The sequence below is a fragment of the Canis lupus genome, chromosome 3 (assembly GCF_003254725.2).
Source record: "Canis lupus dingo isolate Sandy chromosome 3, ASM325472v2, whole genome shotgun sequence".
Classification (NCBI taxonomy): domain Eukaryota; kingdom Metazoa; phylum Chordata; class Mammalia; order Carnivora; family Canidae; genus Canis; species Canis lupus.
This window is the reverse complement of record NC_064245.1, coordinates 42,688,509-42,706,687: the sequence shown is the minus strand read 5'-3', so window position 1 is coordinate 42,706,687 and position 18,179 is coordinate 42,688,509. Positions and strand designations below refer to the sequence as shown.

The window sequence follows — 18,179 nt, the reverse complement described above, 5'->3', positions numbered from 1 at the left end:
CTCTTGCAATGCAAAAGAATTGGCCCACACTTTGCCCGTGTTCATGCGCTGAGAATACAACTAGCAAACTGGTGGTTGGTGGCTCTTTAAGAAAAAAAGTACAAAACTGTCTTTCACATTTCACAGCCATCTTATCTACTTTCCCATGTTTTATAAAAACAAAACAGAATCCACATGATACCACGAGGATCCCTCCCCGGGCTCTCGGAAGGGTTCCAGTAGGTAACGTTTCGTTTGTCTCACAGTCAAGCCACCCCAGGGTGGGGGGACGGGGAGAGATGCCTACTCTAGAGGTTGGCAGAGCCCCATCTAAGAGGCTGAATTTCCGAAAAAGTAGAGACCATGTCAATTCTTCAAAAAATGCAGTGCTTCCCCTCAGAATATCAGACAATGGGGCACGCCTGGGTGGCTCAGTGGTAGAGCGTGCCTTCGGCTCAGGTCGTGATCCTGGGGTCCTGGGATCAAGTCCCACATCGGGCTCCCTGCAGGGAGACTGCTTCTCCCTCTGCCTATATGTCTCTGCCTCTCTCTGTCTCTCATGAATAAATGAATAAAATCTTAAAAAAAAAAAAAAAACAGACAATGGTTGTTACAATTACCATAGGGGGATAGCATAATGTCTACAAATGGATACTGTAGATGCAAACTAAAGAATTCAAACCTTGACCTTGCCATGGACTATGTGACCTTGGTTAATCAGTACACTCTCTGGATATCTGTTGCCTCATGTCTAAGATGGAGATGATGAAGGCACCTCTTTTGCAGCACAGTTTTGAGGAATCAGCACCCGGGAAGGACTGGTGGCCATCAGTAGAAGCAGTAGCTTCAAGAGAGAGCTTACGCCACTGACCTTGGAGACAGACAGCCGGCATTGGGATCCTGGGTCCACCACTTTATAGCTGTGCTGTGCAAACAGAGGCAAGTGAAATAATCTCTCTGGGCCTTGTCTTCTCCTCTATGAACTCTGATATCATAATCATCATCACAGTAATAATATCTACTTCAAAGTTCTTGAAGGATGATGTGCAATAATGTAAACAATTTTGCGCTGTGCTCAGCACGTAGTAAGGTGACACAAATCTGGCAGCTGTTCTGTTGCTGCCGTGATTTTCTCATTGGATGACCTTATGAATCCTCACTGGCTCAGGAAACCTAAAGCATGGCGGAAGCCCCCTGACTCTTCCCCAATGTCCATTGCTAAGCACATAGAGAAGAGTCCATAAAATTCTCTTGAATCAAAACCAAAATGGAATCAAATGGCTTTATCTCATCAATATCAATCACCAGAATTTATCATTCATTTTTTTAGGGTTTGTCAGAAGCAGTTTTATTTATTTATTTTTTATAAATTTATTTTTTATTGGTGTTCAATTTGCCAACATTATCATTCAATTTGTTAACAAAAGTAATTCGATGAAAATCATTATCTAACTGGCCTGTTTCTGCCTTAACCTTCCATTGTTTCCCCATTAAATCACACTCCTACATTACAGTTGGTGGCAGGGAGCAGGGCGACTTAGTTTCTTAAGGGTCAACCAAATTTGTCCCTTCGGCTGAACAACTGATTGGCCTACTTATTGAGAGCTTCATGATTGTTATTAATGTTTTGTGTGGTCGATCTTGAATATGTAGAATACTGAAACTATCATGGGTAGTAGGAGAGGCACAGTTGTAGAGGTTGTTGTCATTTTGTAAGCCACCAGCAAAATGGCTAAGGTTCCAAGGCCACCTGACAGATGGCTGATAATTATCAATGAGCCTGTTGGAAGCCATCTGGAAAGGGGGTCCAACTATGAAATGCAGAGGTTGAAAGCACAGAATTCTGGCCAAAAAGCCTAGAACAAGTAGCAAAGGCCACCCTTTTGTTAAAGGGGCTACTTCTGCCCCATGCCCTAACTCTTTTGGGGCAGCCTCCCCTGAGAAGAACCACCAAGAAGGCAACATGGAAATCCTCCATTAACCGGGAGCTTCACTTAAAGAAACTTGTGGTTGCATTTCACTATTAGATACTAGAAAATACCACAGATTCCAAAATACTTATCAATTCATTCAAAAGTATGTGCAGCACCTGTTATGGACCATGAATGATTCCGACACCAGGATAGGAAGTTAAATCTTTCATGCAACATCTTTGTAACAAAGTCAATTGCAAACTGCCTTAAGATTTGTGTTTCCCAGGGCGCCCAGGTGGCTCAGTTGGTTAAGCGTCTGCCTTCAGCTCAGATCAAGATGCCAGGGTCATGGGATCAGGCCCCACATTGGACTCCCTGCTCAGCAGGGAGTCTGCTGTTCTCTCTCCCTCTGCCCCTCCCCCTGTTCATGTGCTCTCTCTCACCTGCTTTCTCTCAAATAAATAAAATCATTAAAAAAAAAAAAAAAAACAATTTGTGTTTCCTATAGTACATGGCACACAGTATTACTCAGCTAAATCTGGCCAAATTTAAATACACTGGAAATATACCTCTGGTACTACAAACTAGAATGACATGGTGTGCTAATATTATGTTCACCAAGGAAGATAGGACACTGTCATGTGTCTTCTATATGAACATGTCCTATCATAACAAAGAGACCAGGAGTGCCTCTAAGAGATTTCATGGTAACCAATATTGTCAACAACCTCCACATGGTGGACAGAGTTCACCATTCCCCCACTCATTCTCTCTGCAATCCATACCATCCCATGGGAACAAAGTGTTATGGGGATACACAGAGTAGGGAGCCTGATTTCTGCTGAGCATTTCCAAGAAGGTATTCCAAAGAGCAGACATTAAAGTCAGCCCTTGAAACATGAACAGGATGGTGGTGGTGGTAAATGGGAGGAAGAATATTCCAAGCAGAGTGAGCACCAGGAACAAAATGTAGAGAAGCACAAAAATGGAAATCAGGGTATATATCCAAAACAATTCAAAACAGGGATTCAAAGAGACATTCACACACCCATGCTTATAGCAGCATTATTCATAATAGTCAAAAAGTGCAGGCAACTCAAGTGATCAATGGCAGATGAATGGATAAACAAAATGTGATACATCCATACAATGGAATCTTAGCCTTAAAAAGGAAGGAAATTCTGACATACGCTACAACAGGGATGAATCTTGTGGGTACTATGCTAAGGGAAATAAGCCGGTCATGGAAGGACAAATATAGTATGATTCCACTCATAACAGTAACCAGATTAGTCAAATTTGGAGACAGAAAGTAGCATTGTAGTGGCCTGGAGCTAGGTAAGTGGGGAAATAGAGAGTTCTTATTTAACGGGTACAGAGTTTCAGTTTTGCAAGATGAGAAGAGTTCTAGAGATGGACAGTGGTGATGGTCACATAACATCATGAATGCACTTAATGCCTCTGATTTCTGCACTTAAAAATAGTCCAATTTATGTTATGTGTATTTTTTACCACAATAAAAAAGTGTTGGGGCACCTGAGTGCCTCAGTCAATTAAACATCTCACTTTGCCTCAGATCATGATCTCAGGGTCCTGGGATGGAGACCCATTGGGTTCTCTGCTCAGTGGGGAGTCTGCTTCTCCTTCTGCCTCTCTCCTCCCTATTCATGCTTGAGTTCTCTTTCTCTCTCAAATGAATTAATAAGAGCTTTAATTTTTTTTCCAAACCACTAAGCCCTGAGTTAAAACATTAGCTTTTAATTATTTAGACATTTATACTTTCAAAAGTGCTGGGCAGTTATATTTTATACAAATTTGTATTGTGCAAATTCAAAAGAGACACAATTGAAATAGTTATAAATATGATGTTATACAAAAAAAAATCCAGAAATGTGAATCTCCCTCTAAAATTTTGTACTTAACCAAGAAACATATAACTTTAAGCTACAGGAGTTGTAAGCTGTGTTTAAGATCAGAGACTTGGCAGCTTTAAGTGATAAAAATTCCGTCATCTTGGTCAGTGACTTCTCAACTATATAGCACATGATTTTAGTGATATATTGATTTTTTTATTTTTAAATATACTGTCATAAATTTTAAATTTTTCCTATGCTATATTCTTGAAATGCAAGCCCTTATTTGGTGGTACCATCACTAATATTGAAAGAAACCACAATTAGAAATAACTTTGGGGCACTGGGGTGGCTCAGTCAGTTAGGCATCTGCCTTCGGTTCAGGTCATGATCCCAGGGTCTTGGGATCAAGCCCTGTGTTGGGTTCCATGCTTAGCGGGCTGGGGGTCTGCTTCTCCCTCTTCCTCTGTCCCTCCCTCCACTTGTGCTCTCTCACACTGTCTCTCTCTCTCTCTCAAATAAATAAATAAAATCTTTAAAAATAAATACATACATATATATAAATATATATGTAAATACATACCTTTGGAACAGAAGAAGTGACACTATCTTAAGAAGCAAGTCAATCATTTATCAATGATTTGTCTATCTCTATAGATTAAAAGGCATACTCGAACATTTTTAAATGCCCTGCCTTCTCCAATTTGTGTGTTCTGAGAACACAGTCCCATGACTATATTATTCTAGAATTGTGTCTATAAAAACACATTCTTCACGTCAAATGCAAGCATCTTGTCTTATGGAAGTCCAGTTTCCTTTTAGAAATGCTATAACTGGACCCAGCAAATGGCTACGCTGCCAATCTGGAGTCCTCCTTAGCAATCTCCATGACTGCAGTGATTCCGCTGCCATGTTCAGTATTTACAGAGCCCACTCCCAGGCACGGAGCTACATTTGCTCAAAGACACCCATGCACATGTGAAGCAGACCTAAAGCACCAGGATGTGCACCTGCCTGGCCCCCAAGCACGTGAGTCTGGGAACACTTTCACTGAACTAGGATGCGTGGATGGCTAGAGGCTGCCTCCCAGATGGTAAGAAACTGCATCGACTCCTACACAGATCTTGCCTCCTGAAGCCCAACCTGAAAAATCATCACACTATTGGGCCTTGGATCACTGGAGGCTCCAAAAAGTAACCAAATAATTCAATTCAACGATTGGTCCATTGGAAAATGCAATAACTTGACCCTGTAAATCTATATAGTCTTAATCAAATCTATGAGTATGAGAAGATAGATGAAAATAGAGAGAGTATTCTAAGACACACGTGTCCGTCAAATAACAAGAAGAAAATTGAGGGCTAGAAAAATATTACTGAATATACTGGAGGCACATATAACATCAAACCTCTTATCAAATACACATGTTTCTCTTCCAAGCAGGCAAGCAGGGACACACAGTCTGACTTCTTGCCTATGTCAAGGTTGGTCTGTGAAAAGGCAGCAGTCGGGATCCCTGGGTGGCGCAGCGGTTTGGCGCCTGCCTTTGGCCCAGGGTGCGATCCTGGAGACCCGGGATCGAATCCCACGGCGGGCTCCCGGTGCATGGAGCCTGCTTCTCCCTCTGCCTGTGTCTCTGCCTCCCTCTCTCTCTCTGTGACTATCATAAATAAATAAAAATAAAATAAAAGGCAGCAGTTGATAACAGAGGGAAGTGTCCTGCCACTCTTTTAAAACCTGGAAACAAACCAACCACAATGTGAGGAAGGAAGCATCCAGTGAGGCTGTCATGTGTATCATCATGTCAGAGTCCAGCTCCATGACCTATCCTGGCACTTGTTAACTTGACTCCCTTTACCCAAAAGTATGAGAAGTTGGAGTTTAGAGAAGTGACTTCCCATTTCAGCCAGAGTTTTCTAGGGTAACAGAAGCATAGTCCTCTGCAGGAGAAACTTTGAAGAGGTGGGACCCCCCCCCCACCCTCCAAATCCCTGTGAAAAGACTTCTTCAGCCAGACGTCAAAAACTTATCACCCCTCCCCACCACAACACACACACTAGTAAGCTTCCCAGAAACATGGCAAGAATTAAATGGGATAAAATTAGAATGTCAGAAGAAATCCTTCCATAACCAAGATGCATCTGGAAATCAGTCCTAAGAGTCTACTCGAATTTCTGCTTCCTGCAGAGGTTTTGGTGGGGGCTGAGCAGTGGGGTGTCTGGGTCTCTACTTACCCACAGACTATAATTGACATAAGGAGAAAAAAAGAAGTGCATTGTGTTCCTAACTCAATTCTTCTCAGTTTTTATTTTTAATGCCAGGACTCCCTTTCTGTGTTTCAATCACACAAAATGGTACTTATTAATGAGCTCTCAAATTGCATAAAGAGAGATCTAAAGCACAGAAATACTAATATGGCCCGTGGCATTGTGGCTTTGAGTGTAGAATGGCATCTGTGAGCAAGTGAGGAGGACCTGCCCGCCGCGGCTATGGAAACCAGAGCCAGAAGAAGAGGGAAGAAGATGCCCGGAGTAAGCACTCAGGAGCTGCAAAGAGAAGAAATCCCAGAGAAGGAAGATGCTCAGCATTCCTAGACATAAACACACACACACACACACACACACACACACACACACACTGCTACTTTCACCAACATGACTCTCATATCCCAATCATTTTTCGTTATGTTGGTGGGTGCTAAAATTATAAAATTACAGTCTCTCCCATGAGCAAACATTTTATATATATTTATATATATAGGTATGTGTGTGTATGTATGTATGCATATGCACCTGTCTATGTACGTGTATGCATGTATGTATGTATGTATGTATGTATAGAATACTAGCTTAACAAATAAAAACAAGTATATTTGCAAGATATGAAAGGGCTGGGTCTTCAATCCATTATGATGATCCTCTGTGTGTTCCTCCTCCTTTCCAGATGGTACCAATTAAGAGTAAGACCCTCATCCTAACAGATGTTAACCAAATAAGCCCAATCTGAGGCTTTAATGAACAAAACCAGACACATTTACTTTACCCAAGAGAACAAATAATAAATATAATGTATACAGTGGGCCACTTGGGTTAACTTGCGGTGACTGGAGCTTTGACCTGTGGCTGTGATTAGTTTCAACTTTCCCCAGTATTTGTAATTAGCATACCGAAGACTGAGATAGTTGAGCACAATCCCACCCTTGGATTCCTTCCATTCACTTTCTTTTTCCTTAATATCATTTGAAGAGGCAATTTCCACTTCTAAGATACTTTTCATTGCTTCTATTGAAATGGGAAGCATGGCTTTTTAAGATTCTAAATCAATAACGATTAGCAACTAAGTGTGCAGCTTGCTCTGAGTCAAGAAAATATGTAGTTTTCAGCTCTGTCGGCTAGCTCTGGATGAACGTAGTTTACATCACCTCCATCATCTGTGCCTCAGGGTTCCTTCCGGTGACATTGGCCATGTGGAAGGGAGAGGCCCCTCAGGAGTTCAGACCGGCTCCCAGGGCCCCCAACCAAGCCCTCACATTCTCCTGAACAACAGGTGGCAGTAAAGAGACACATTCTGCAGAAGCTAATTAGAGGTTTCTGTTTCAGGAGGGGGTGTGCAAATGCTGCTTAAAAGAAAGGATTGGATGGTAAAAAAACACAACCTGATTCAAATTTATGTGCACACGCTGTTCTGTTTCTACATATGTCGCACCTAGCCCAGAGACGCTCCCCCTGCCACCTCCTTTTCTTATTTAAAGAACTCACCTTGTGATAGAAATAGTTCCCTTGCAGTGGAGACCTCCGTTTTTTTTTGCAATTCACAGACCTCCAAACACCGACGCAGCCCTCCCCCCACACACCACACATCTAAGAGAGCTTGAGCTTGTCAAAAGCACAGATTCCAAAGCAGCAAAGCCAAGGGGTGCTTTGTGAGAAAGCTGCCATATTATGGGAACATTTGGTTTCTGAACTGCCTTAAAATGGTGACCTTTTTTCTATTGCCAAATAAACATTCTGCAAGCTGCACTGGTGTAGAACAAAAGTATCATCTGATAGTTGATCAAAGAGTTGTCTTTTAGATCCTTTCATCATTTTGACCAGAAAAAAGGCATTTGTTTGAATTCTGAGCAGAAACCGGTCCACTTCGCTTTGAATGCACATCCCACTTAAAAATCTTTTAGGCGAGCACAGCACAAAGCTTTCCTCTGAAGAGAGAGAAAGAGAAAGAGAGAGACACTTAATAAAACACCAAGTCCCAGGGACTCTACATGACTAATTTTTGTATTAAAAAAAATACTGAAGACGTCTGTTCCAATGGGAACTGTCCCCAACTATTAGTAATTGCAAACATTAGTCATAACGACATGGAAAATACAATCTGTAAGCTCATCTAGTACATTTTGCCCAAAAATACAACCTATGGAACTCAGTACCACCCATTTTGTTGCAGTGTGCCACCCAGTGACGCAGTCCAATTTTTCAGGGCATTCTGCCAAATTTGATGCGTCACGTTCTCTGGGCAGCTCACTGGCACCAGCACCCCCCATACCCAGCCGGACCGCACAACTGACTTCTCTTTCCTACATCCATTCTATTTTGCCCATGATCTCCTGGATATGTGCTACTTCTGATACTAGGGATTCCAAGTTATCAGGAAAGAAAAGGAAATCTTTGAAATTTAGGGTGAAATCGGACATGTGCATATTTAATAATTCAGTCTGCTACTCCACACACACTCCTGTGTCTTGGTTGCCAGAAAGTAGAGGTGACTCTTTCTCATTGATTAGTGCGAGATCTATCAAGCTCACAGAGAAAGCACATTTTGAAGCTTTCCCAACATTAATTGTGGTCTAGTGCCTCGCTTCTAAAAGTGACTGCCTTGAAGGTCCCAGCCTAAGGAGGTCCAGAGCCAGAGCCAGAGCCAGAAATCTAGGACTCACCTTTGATTCTTCTCTTTGCCTTCCCTCCATCGTCTCCACCCAGATAATGACCAATGATTCTTGCCTCAATCTTCGAAATATACCACTCGCTATACTCACTACGTACCTCCTCCTCATCCTCCTGACTTACTGAGGCAACAGTTCCTCCAGAAATTTTATTTTTCTTTCCTCTCCTGCACTTCAATTAAATCCCACATCAGAGTACTTCCATCATCTGATGTGCCCACCTCTATCATAACAAGGTCACGATTTATTAGAATTGCCTAGTTACATGCTCGTCTTCCCAAAGACTGTGAGCTCCTTCAAGAATCGAACTGTATTATTTTCTCTCTTCTCAATCTGTGCCTAACCAAGGGGTTTGGCAGATGGATGGAAGAATGGACACATGGTTGGATGGACAGTTAGGAGCACTCCCAAAAACAAAACCCTGGCTTCCCCCTTGCCCAGTAGAGTTGCCAAGGACACCAGCCCATATCACATCTGTCAGGAGGATGTTCCTCTCAGCCACATTGCTTGGGCTGTTCTTGAAAACAAATTCTTTTTAATGAACATTTTGTTTATGTTCAAAGACAATCTCTGAACACCAAACCTTGAAGAAAGCCTTAAGGAAACAACTCCAAGTCATGAAAGACTTGTCTTCAAGGCTGAACCATATTGAAATTCCAAACAGAAAGGCTGCTTGCTATACCATTCCCTTCTCGTTAAGGCAACAAATGTAGCTCTGCTATAGCTCATATAGCCTGGCTTGAATTCTTCTAGGTGAAACATGCTTGTCTGCACAATTAGAGGCACTTGATCTACTGAGATTAATGGCTATTTTTGGATATGAATCTTAAAGGAGTGACAGATGTCAAAACTTTCACTAGCCACAACCCTCCATACCTGATCATACTATCGTGTGCTCTTAAAAATACCAGCAATCACTCGAGGTAATTGCCTTACATGGGATCCAGATAGAGTTGCCAGATAAAGCACAGGATAGCCAGTTAAACCCGTTTCAGATAAAGAGTAATAATTTTAGGTAAATATGTTTCAGGCAAGATTTGGGACATACTTACACTAAGAAATTACTCATTGTTGATCCAAAAATCAAATTTCACCGGGCGACCTGCCTTTTTATTTACTAAATCTGGCAACTCTAATTCAATGGTGCAAAGCCAGGTGTCTCATCTGAGATTCCTATGAGAGAAGATTTTTCATTGAGAGTTAAAAAAAAATCTATCATTTGGTGTAGCCCTGCTATGTGAAAAATAACTGTTCTTCATGCTCTGCCCATGCTGGCCACCCCTGAGGGAAGCTGCAGCCCTTCCAGCCCTCCCAGCACCCTTTCAAAGCCAGCTTGAGCTCATGAAGCCAGAACATGTGTGCCAATGGATTCCCTGGATTGTCTCAAAACCATCATCTGAGAATTAGTAAAAATGAAAATCATGACACCGGTCCTACACCCAGTCACCCCAGTGGAGAAACCTCAGGGGAATGAAGGCATTGTCCAGGAAAATCTTTCCTGTAATCATCTCAGGTCTGGTGACAGCAGTTCCTGCAATCACATAGCAGTTTCTAGACATCCTACAGGCTGATTTTCCTCTCTTTGGCTCCAGGTACAAATGTACAGGGTCTAGACCAGGGAAAGGCAAAAGAGACTAGGGAACAGAGTATAAGGGGGCAAGGAGTCCTGGAGCAGTGCCAGTGGAGAGTTGGCATCTGAGAGTGCTGCTTCCCTCTCCATAGCCCTGGTCCTGCAATTAGGGGTTATCAGGTTTTCCCCCTCAACCTGAAATGGTTTGGGGGACAAGAATTAAACATTTCTTCCTTCCTTCCTTCCTTCCTTCCTTCCTTCCTTCCTTCCTTCCTTCCTTCCTTCCTTTCTTCCTTCTTTCCTTCTTTTTTTCTTAGAGAGGGAGAGTAGGTGAAGAGGGGTTAAGGGGGGCAGAAGAAGAAGGAGAGACAGTCTCACATCTCAAGCAGGCTCCACACCCAGCCCGTAGCCCAACACAGAGCTTAAGCTCATGACCCTGAGGTCATGACCTGAGTCAAAATCAAGAGTCAGACGCTTAACTGGCTGAACCAACCAGGCCCCCGAAGAGTTTTAACACTTCTAATAGTCACATAGTAGTCATGACTAAGTGGGAAGACCCAGGCTTTGAGGAAAGAGATTGCAATCTTTAGCAAATGCAGAACACAACCCCTCACCTACAAAGACGTATGTAACAACGGTGCAAGGATCTTCATACATGAGCTTGCCCCCCCGCCATGAGCTCAGTGATGAAGCAGGCATTCATTTCCTAGGACTGCTATACAGAGTATCACACTGGGGGCAAGGGGTGTTGGGGGGAGTCTTAAACAATAGAAATTTAACGTCTCATGATTCTGGAGGCTGAGAGGCTGAGATCAAGATGTCAGCAGTGCCAGTTCCTTCTAGTGGCTGTGAGGGAAGGATGTGCTCCAGGCCTCTCTCTTCACTTCTGGTGGGCTCCTGGCAATCTGTAGTCTCCCTTGGCTTGCTGTATTGTCACTCCCCTTTCTGCCTCCATCCTCATATGGTGTTCCTCCCAGGGGAGCTGTCTCTCCAACTCTCCTCTTTTTATAATGCTGATCCTATTGGATTAGGGCCCACCCTGAGGAGCTCATTATATCCCTACTACCTCTGGAAAACTCTATTTCCAAATAGGTCACCTCCAGAGTTTGTGGTAGTTAGGACTTGAACAGATGAATGGGGTGGGGGGAGGTCACAATTCAACCCGTAGTGGAGCACCTCTGCACTGACTGGTCAGGGGCATACCTGGACAGGTGACCATTCCCCAAGCTTCATTCTTGTCTGTGCCTATCTTTCTATCCACTCCCCGTAGACACCCTGCATGCCTCTCTCCACAGAGGCACGACTCCTGGGCAGCCTAGAACATAGTAGCCCACCTTGACTTGGCTACCCACACCACCAAATCTCATTGGATCAGTCCCTAGGGCACTCGCCTCCTCCCTCAGTAACCTGCAACACCAGAACTAAATAAACTTCAAGGACTCTTCCTGCCCTGGATTTTTGTTTTTCTGCTTGTCTCTCACTACAAGCATCATTTCCTGGGCAAGGGGAGCTAAAGCACAATCACATCTCAGATCCCAGAGGGATTCTTTCTCATACAAGCAAAGAGCCAAAGGTCACAGGGGAGGGTTGTGGAAATCTGGGCACACCCACGATTGCACTGAGCCTCTCAAGGAGACTCAGGACAGCTGGTGAGGAACCAGGCAGTGGTCTGTAAGGGCCAGCTGGAGTTCCTCCCAGCCATGCAACATGCAGCATCTAAAGCAGGAGAAGCGACATTTTATGAGCATCTCAGGAGGGCAGGACAAAATGTGAAGGAGAAGGGGGAGGCAGTAAAGAGGAGAGGGGAAGAAAAAGAAAAAGTGCTGTTGTCCTAGAAGGAAAGAGCTAGGGGTGAGTTTGAGACCTGGTTCTTTCTGGAAAGGCTGTGTGACCTTGGAAAAAATACTTAACCTTTCTGAATCTCTCTTTCCCCATTTATGAAGTGGGTTAATGATAGCTGCCTCAGAGGCCGGTTGGAACATTAAATATAAAATAGCCCACATATACTCTGGTTTCCTTCAGATCCTATAAATCCTTCACCCTTTAAAATACCCCACAACCTGGCACACCTATTCCAAGAGAAGTAAGTTCTCAGTGTCAGTATCCCCCTTCCCCCGGCTTCCCCAAAGGCCTTTTAAAATGAGACTCCATCCCACCAGAGATGTCCAGGAGGGCCCCGGGAGGCACAGTGCAAAGGACAGAGGGCGACAGGCTTGCATTTTAGCGCAGCTCTGGCTGCTGTCCATGGTCGTCATGCTCTCGGAGCCGCAGGCTACAGCGAGGGCTCGGAATCAAGGAGCCAGACGCCTGTAGGGGCCCTTTCCAGAAGGCTCAGAAAGTATGCAAGATGAAAGCCAAGGATGCTGAGAAGAGCTCTCCGGTTTTTGGCAAAAGATGTCCAGGGCGCCGGGGGATTTCTTGCGCGGGGAGGCAGCGGGCGCTGAGCGAGCCCTGCACGGAGCCCGGCCGACGCTAGGTGGCGCCGCGCAGCCAGGCAGCCTGAGGCCGGGCCGGCGCGCTTCCCGCAGGAACTTTCTGCCTCCCTGGGCTCTTTCTGCCCTGGGCTCTTTCCGCCTTCTCATTTTTATTTGCTGAGCAAAACCCCCCGGCATTTAAAAAAAAAAAAAAAATTGTGACACTCAACACCTAACAGATGTACAGGCAAAACTTGAACACAAGACTCTGATGGACTTAGCAGTTTTTCCTTAAAGTGAGATTTGAGGAACTGGTCACCAGGGAACCCAAAGACATGAGATTGCTCTAAATTTTGTGGCTCTTGCCTGTGGGTAAAGTCTGAGCTGAACAATTAACATTTATGAAGTGCTAATGTAGAAAGATGGGGAAAAAAGGAATTAGCTAAAAAATCATGGCACTTTCTAGTGAAATTAAACATAGCCCACCCTGTGACCTAGGAATTCCCCTGGTAGGGAGGAGCACCGATGTCCACAAAACGTGGGTGAGCGAGAATGCTCAGAGCCACATTCATGTAGCCCAAAGCTGGAAATAATCCAAATGTCTATGAGCAGCAGAATGGATAAACAAATTGTCATATATTCATAGCCCGGAATCACTCACAGCAATCAAAAGGGATGATCTGCTGATAACGTGCTACAGCATGGCTTTATGTGGAGTGAAAGGAGCCAGATACCAAACACTAAATGCTCTACGATTCTATTTATATGAAGCTCTAGAACAAACCAGCTTTCCTACTGTGATAAAAAGTGAATCAACGGTTGCCTCTGGGGTGCCAATCACTTGGAGGGGGGCACAGTGGATGTTTCTGAGATGATGAAAATGTTCTAGTTCTTAATTTGAGCAGTGGCTACACGTATGCACATACGTTCACATATTCATGGATTGTAGACTTGGATGAAATTTGTGCATTTTACGTAGGAAATTATACTTATGTTCAAAGGAAGGAGAAAAGGAGATAGAATAATACCTCTGTGCCTGCACATCCTGTGTTGCTTTCTACCATTTCTAAATTGTCCACCTCAGGAAAAATTTGCCTTGGCCCTTGGAAACGGCAAGGGGGACAGGTAGAGAGATAGGCGTTTGGGTCAGTTGGCTGGGTAGCTCTAGGCAAGTGGCCCAACCTCTCTGATCTTTCTTGGCTGAGAAATACTTAACCAGTGGGGATATAGTCAGGCCAAGTGATGAAGGATGGAAAGTGTGCCTCCTTTATATGAATATGTGGTAGAGCCAGTACCATTCAGTGATGGGAAGGTTTCACACCATCCTGACTCTTGATTCTTATATCCATTTTAGGATTTGTCTCATCACGGGGTTTTTTTTTCCCCTCTAATATGAAGAATATGGCCTATTTCTGGCATCTGTCCCTCCCATCCAATTTTTCATTGTGTTTTGAATAATTTAGCTAAAGACTTCATTAGGTTTTTTTTTAAGTGCTCATGTTTCCAATTAATGAATTGTCCAAATCCTCATCACATGACTTCCATTTCACTCATTAGAACCCTAATTGTCAAGCAGCTGAAATGATTCTTATTGTTTATTCTAATTGCTGTTAGGAAGAAGTGCCAGAATTATATGTGATTTATTAGCCACATAAAAATAATGAGGGACAAATAAAATTATTTTCCCTGCAGTTATTCTCAAGGTACAAGAAAGGGCATGTCTAAGCAAGGCCACTCTGGGAATCCCCAGAAAGAAAAGAAGCCTGTCTCTGGGTATTTCAACTGGCTATTTTAACCACAGAGTTGCTTCTTTTCCACCCCCTTCAGGTGCTTGGGAACTTCAGAGATTGCTTCCTGTTGCTGCCAATGAAACACAAACTTGAATGTATCTGGTGTTGGTCATTATGCCTCCATGTCAATGGGACCCACCCTTGCTACTCCTTTCCAGTGTCAGGTATAGGGGAGATGGGGACACTGTATTCAGGCGCCAAGGGTCTGGAGCCTGGAGCTCATGATCAAGGACTTCCAAGGGGTAGTGGTGTGCAGTGTGTGCACTGAACAAGATACCTAACAAGGGGCAAGTGGGCGCCTAGGCCAAAACCACAGGCTCTAAGCGAGGTATAGGGAGGATGCGTTTTCCTTGTGCCTAACGCTTACACCCAGAGGGATCATCTATTTGTAATTTGCACAAGTAACTTTTGAGGCTAACAATGGCCCTAGATTTGGGTTTCTGGAAGATTGTTTTGCTATTATGATCAGCACACGTACTTTGCATGCCTATCATGAAGAGTGCAAAGAGGAAGTGGATGTCCCTGCATCTCCCACAGAGAATTCACCTTCTAACCAAGGAGCACACCATAATGGCTGGAAGCTGGTCCTTCCCACCCTACCCTCTTCACTTAGCCCACAGCTCCCTCATCTATAAAATGGGAATAACCTAGGTCCCTACCTTCAAATGTTGCTACAAAGATTAAACAGAAAACACACCCGTGCATTTGTTCAATGCCTCTGTGGTTTTCTACTTTGCTGAGAAATCGATGGCACAACTCTGCTTCATGTACATTAGTAGCAGAAAGAGAGAGAGACACACAGAAGTCCTGTGGTACCCAGATATGAGGGATTTGTCTTCTACATTTTCTGTTCCTCACCTTCATTTTCAAATAAGTATCTGTTGTCTTCATAAGCTGGGCAATTTAACATCATTTAAAAAACCAAGCCGGTTTGGTTATGCCAGCCAAAAGAAACAAAAACAAAAACAAACTACCTGCTTCTGCCCTTCCTGCCTTGGCCTCAAGATGGTCTCAGAGCATGGGGTGCAAGGCTAAAGCTGGGGCTCTGTTCCATACAGGCTCCTTGCAAAGATAAGAAGACAGTGAGGAAAGCAGAGCCATCCATATCAAGTCCTGCAGGTTTTTATTGATTAGCAGCAAATCCAACTAGATACATTCTGTTTGCTTTGTGCACTTTATTTTTAGGCTCCCCCCACCCTAAGCAGGCAAGCAGAAGAGATGGCACAGGCCCTAATTTACAAATAAAGAAAATGATTCAGAAAGGTAAGTGACAGGGCACCTGCGTGGCTCAGTTGGTTAAGCATCTGATTCTTGGTTTTGGCTCAGATCATGATCTCATGGGTCATGAGACTGAGCCCCCCTTGGAGGCTGCACACTCAGGGGAGAGTATGCTTAAAGATTCTCTCCTCCCCCATCCCAATACATAGATAAATTTTTTTTAAAAAGGAAGAGAAGGGAAAAGTGATGAGAACAGCCAGCTAGCTTGTTAGTTACAGAGCAAAGCCTAGAACCCTAACTTTGACTCCAAGTCCAGGAATCTCTTTGCCACACTTACCTGCTTCCATGTGCTGGATCCAGAGCAAAGAGCAGCTCAAGGAATCAGATGTCACCATGTCATGTACAGGTGAGTCATGCTCATCGTTCTAAGAGAGATGGTTTCTATTGACTGGGTAGGATAACATTTGTTATCTTAACTATTCAATTCTTTTACCCTCTATGTCCAGTGCTGTCTCCTCTTTTGGTTGGAGTGAGGCACATTCACTCTTTCATAAACATCTACTGGGAACCCAAATAGGTAGACCTTGAGATACTCTAATGGCAAAGCAGAAGGTACTGGTTGTTTGAAAATACCCATTCCCATCTTCTCTCCCAGGAATAGAACCCCAGATTTAGTTGGGGTGACATTATACCCAGGTAAAGACAAATTCGCAACTGACCTTGTAGCTAGGTATCACCATGTAATGAAGTTCTGACTAATGAGACGGAAGCAGACATTATTAGGAAGGATTATGAAAAAACTCTTTCAAGGAGAGACAAATATGTGTGCAGACTTTCTTTGTCCTTCTCTTCTTCTTTTTTCCTGTCTGGATCGTGGCTGTAATGGCAAGAGCTCCGCCAGCCATATTGGGCCATGAGGTGCCCTCAAGTATGAGAGACAAGGACTAAGGATGTGGAAGCAATAGAGGGAACACGGTTCTCCAGTGGGCATGTGGAACCCCCACACCAGCTCTGAGATACTTTTCTCAGGGCTATGATATGTGAGACAAAATACCCTTTTATCTTATTCTGTTTGTCTCTGTTACTAACAGTCAGATAAAATTTCTAGTTGATAGAGCACACGAGACCAAAATACCCCTCACTTTAGGGGCTCATCAGCCGGAAAGTAAGCAATGTGACAAGTGCAGGACAGGGAACCATAGGAGCCATAAATCCAGGGAACTTGGAAAATGCAGGGAGATTTCTCTGGAGAAGTAAAATCTAAAGTCAAGACTAAGGATGGGTTGGATTTAGCCACACAGAGAAGGGAGAGAAGACTATTCCAGAAGAGGAAAGAGCATGCACAAAAATCCACGGGCAGGACAGAGAGCATAACCTGTCCTGTTAATGAATTAGAACCTAAGAACAAGAGTTGTAGTAACTACAGAAGGCTTTTATTTTATTTTTTTTAATTTTTATTTTTATTTATTTATGATAGTCACAGAGAGAGAGAGAGGGAGGCAGAGACACAGGCAGAGGGAGAAGCAGGCTCCATGCATCGGGAGCCCGACGTGGGATTCGATCCAGGGTCTCCAGGATCGCGCCCTGGGCCAAAGGCAGCGCCAAACCGCTGCGCCACCCAGGGATCCCCAGAAGGCTTTTAAGTAAAAAAATTTTCACGTAGAAAAATTCCCCGGACTGCTGTGCCAAGTAAGGGTCTGAAAGGGTAGGTTTGAAAGGAGAAGAGCAGTTGGAGGCCGGTGCAGGAGTCCGGGGGAGATCCTGTGGCAGCTGGGGCCAGGCAGGGTGCTGCTGGATATTGAGCGTTATGAGGCAGATAGAATTGGCAGTGGGTAGAAGGTAAGGTAGCAGGAAGCGCCAAGGGCAGGGCCCCGTGGACTGGCTTGAAGCCATCTGGGGACAAGAGAATGAGCTCAGTCTGGGTCATCTTGTGTCCAACACCAATGCAGGAAAAAAGTTATTCCATAGCAATAGATTGTTCCCTAACCTCACTTGTGGGCATGTCAAGGCAGCCCCAACCCAGCTGCCCCTTCTTACTGAAAATAGATAAGAAAGCCTTCGTTTTGGCTGAGAAAGCCTTTTTAATATTTTTTTAATTTTATTGTTTTTAAAGACTTTTTTTTATTTGAGAGAGAGAGAGAGCACGAGGGGGGAAGAGGGGCAGAGAGAAAGGGAGAAGCAGACTCCCTGCTGAGCAGGGGCCCTGATGCAGGGCTCTATCCCAGGACCCCGGGATCATGACCTGAGCCGAAAGCAGATGCTTCACCAACTGAGACCCCTGGGCGCCCCAAGAAAGCCTTTTTTAAAGCACGAAGGTACAATGTTATATCTGAGGTAGTAACTTGATGAAAATATTTGCAGGGTTTTGTGTGAACGTAAAACATAGCAAGTAGGTTTTCATACAGAAAGGGACATGCAAATTACCTTGTGGAAAAAATGATTCCAGAGTGGATTCCGAAAGAATCCAAATTCTACATTTCTCTTAAAGCAATGCAGTCCATCT

The 18,179-nt window shown here is 44.0% G+C and overlaps 1 long non-coding RNA gene across 5 annotated transcripts in view; it reads right to left on the bottom strand.

Annotated features, from left to right (window-relative positions):
* Positions 1-7,068: 7,068 nt before the first annotated feature.
* The window catches only part of LOC125754858 (uncharacterized), a 58,387-nt gene continuing 47,276 nt past the window's right edge, over positions 7,069-18,179 (bottom strand). For 2 of the 5 annotated variants that reach the window (XR_007409818.1, XR_007409822.1), the window contains one exon: positions 17,168-17,569. This is a non-coding gene — a long non-coding RNA (uncharacterized LOC125754858). Of the gene's footprint in view, positions 7,944-17,160; positions 17,570-18,179 lie in introns of those variants that run through there. The other 3 variants (XR_007409826.1, XR_007409821.1, XR_007409824.1) reach the window with 3 other exon arrangements.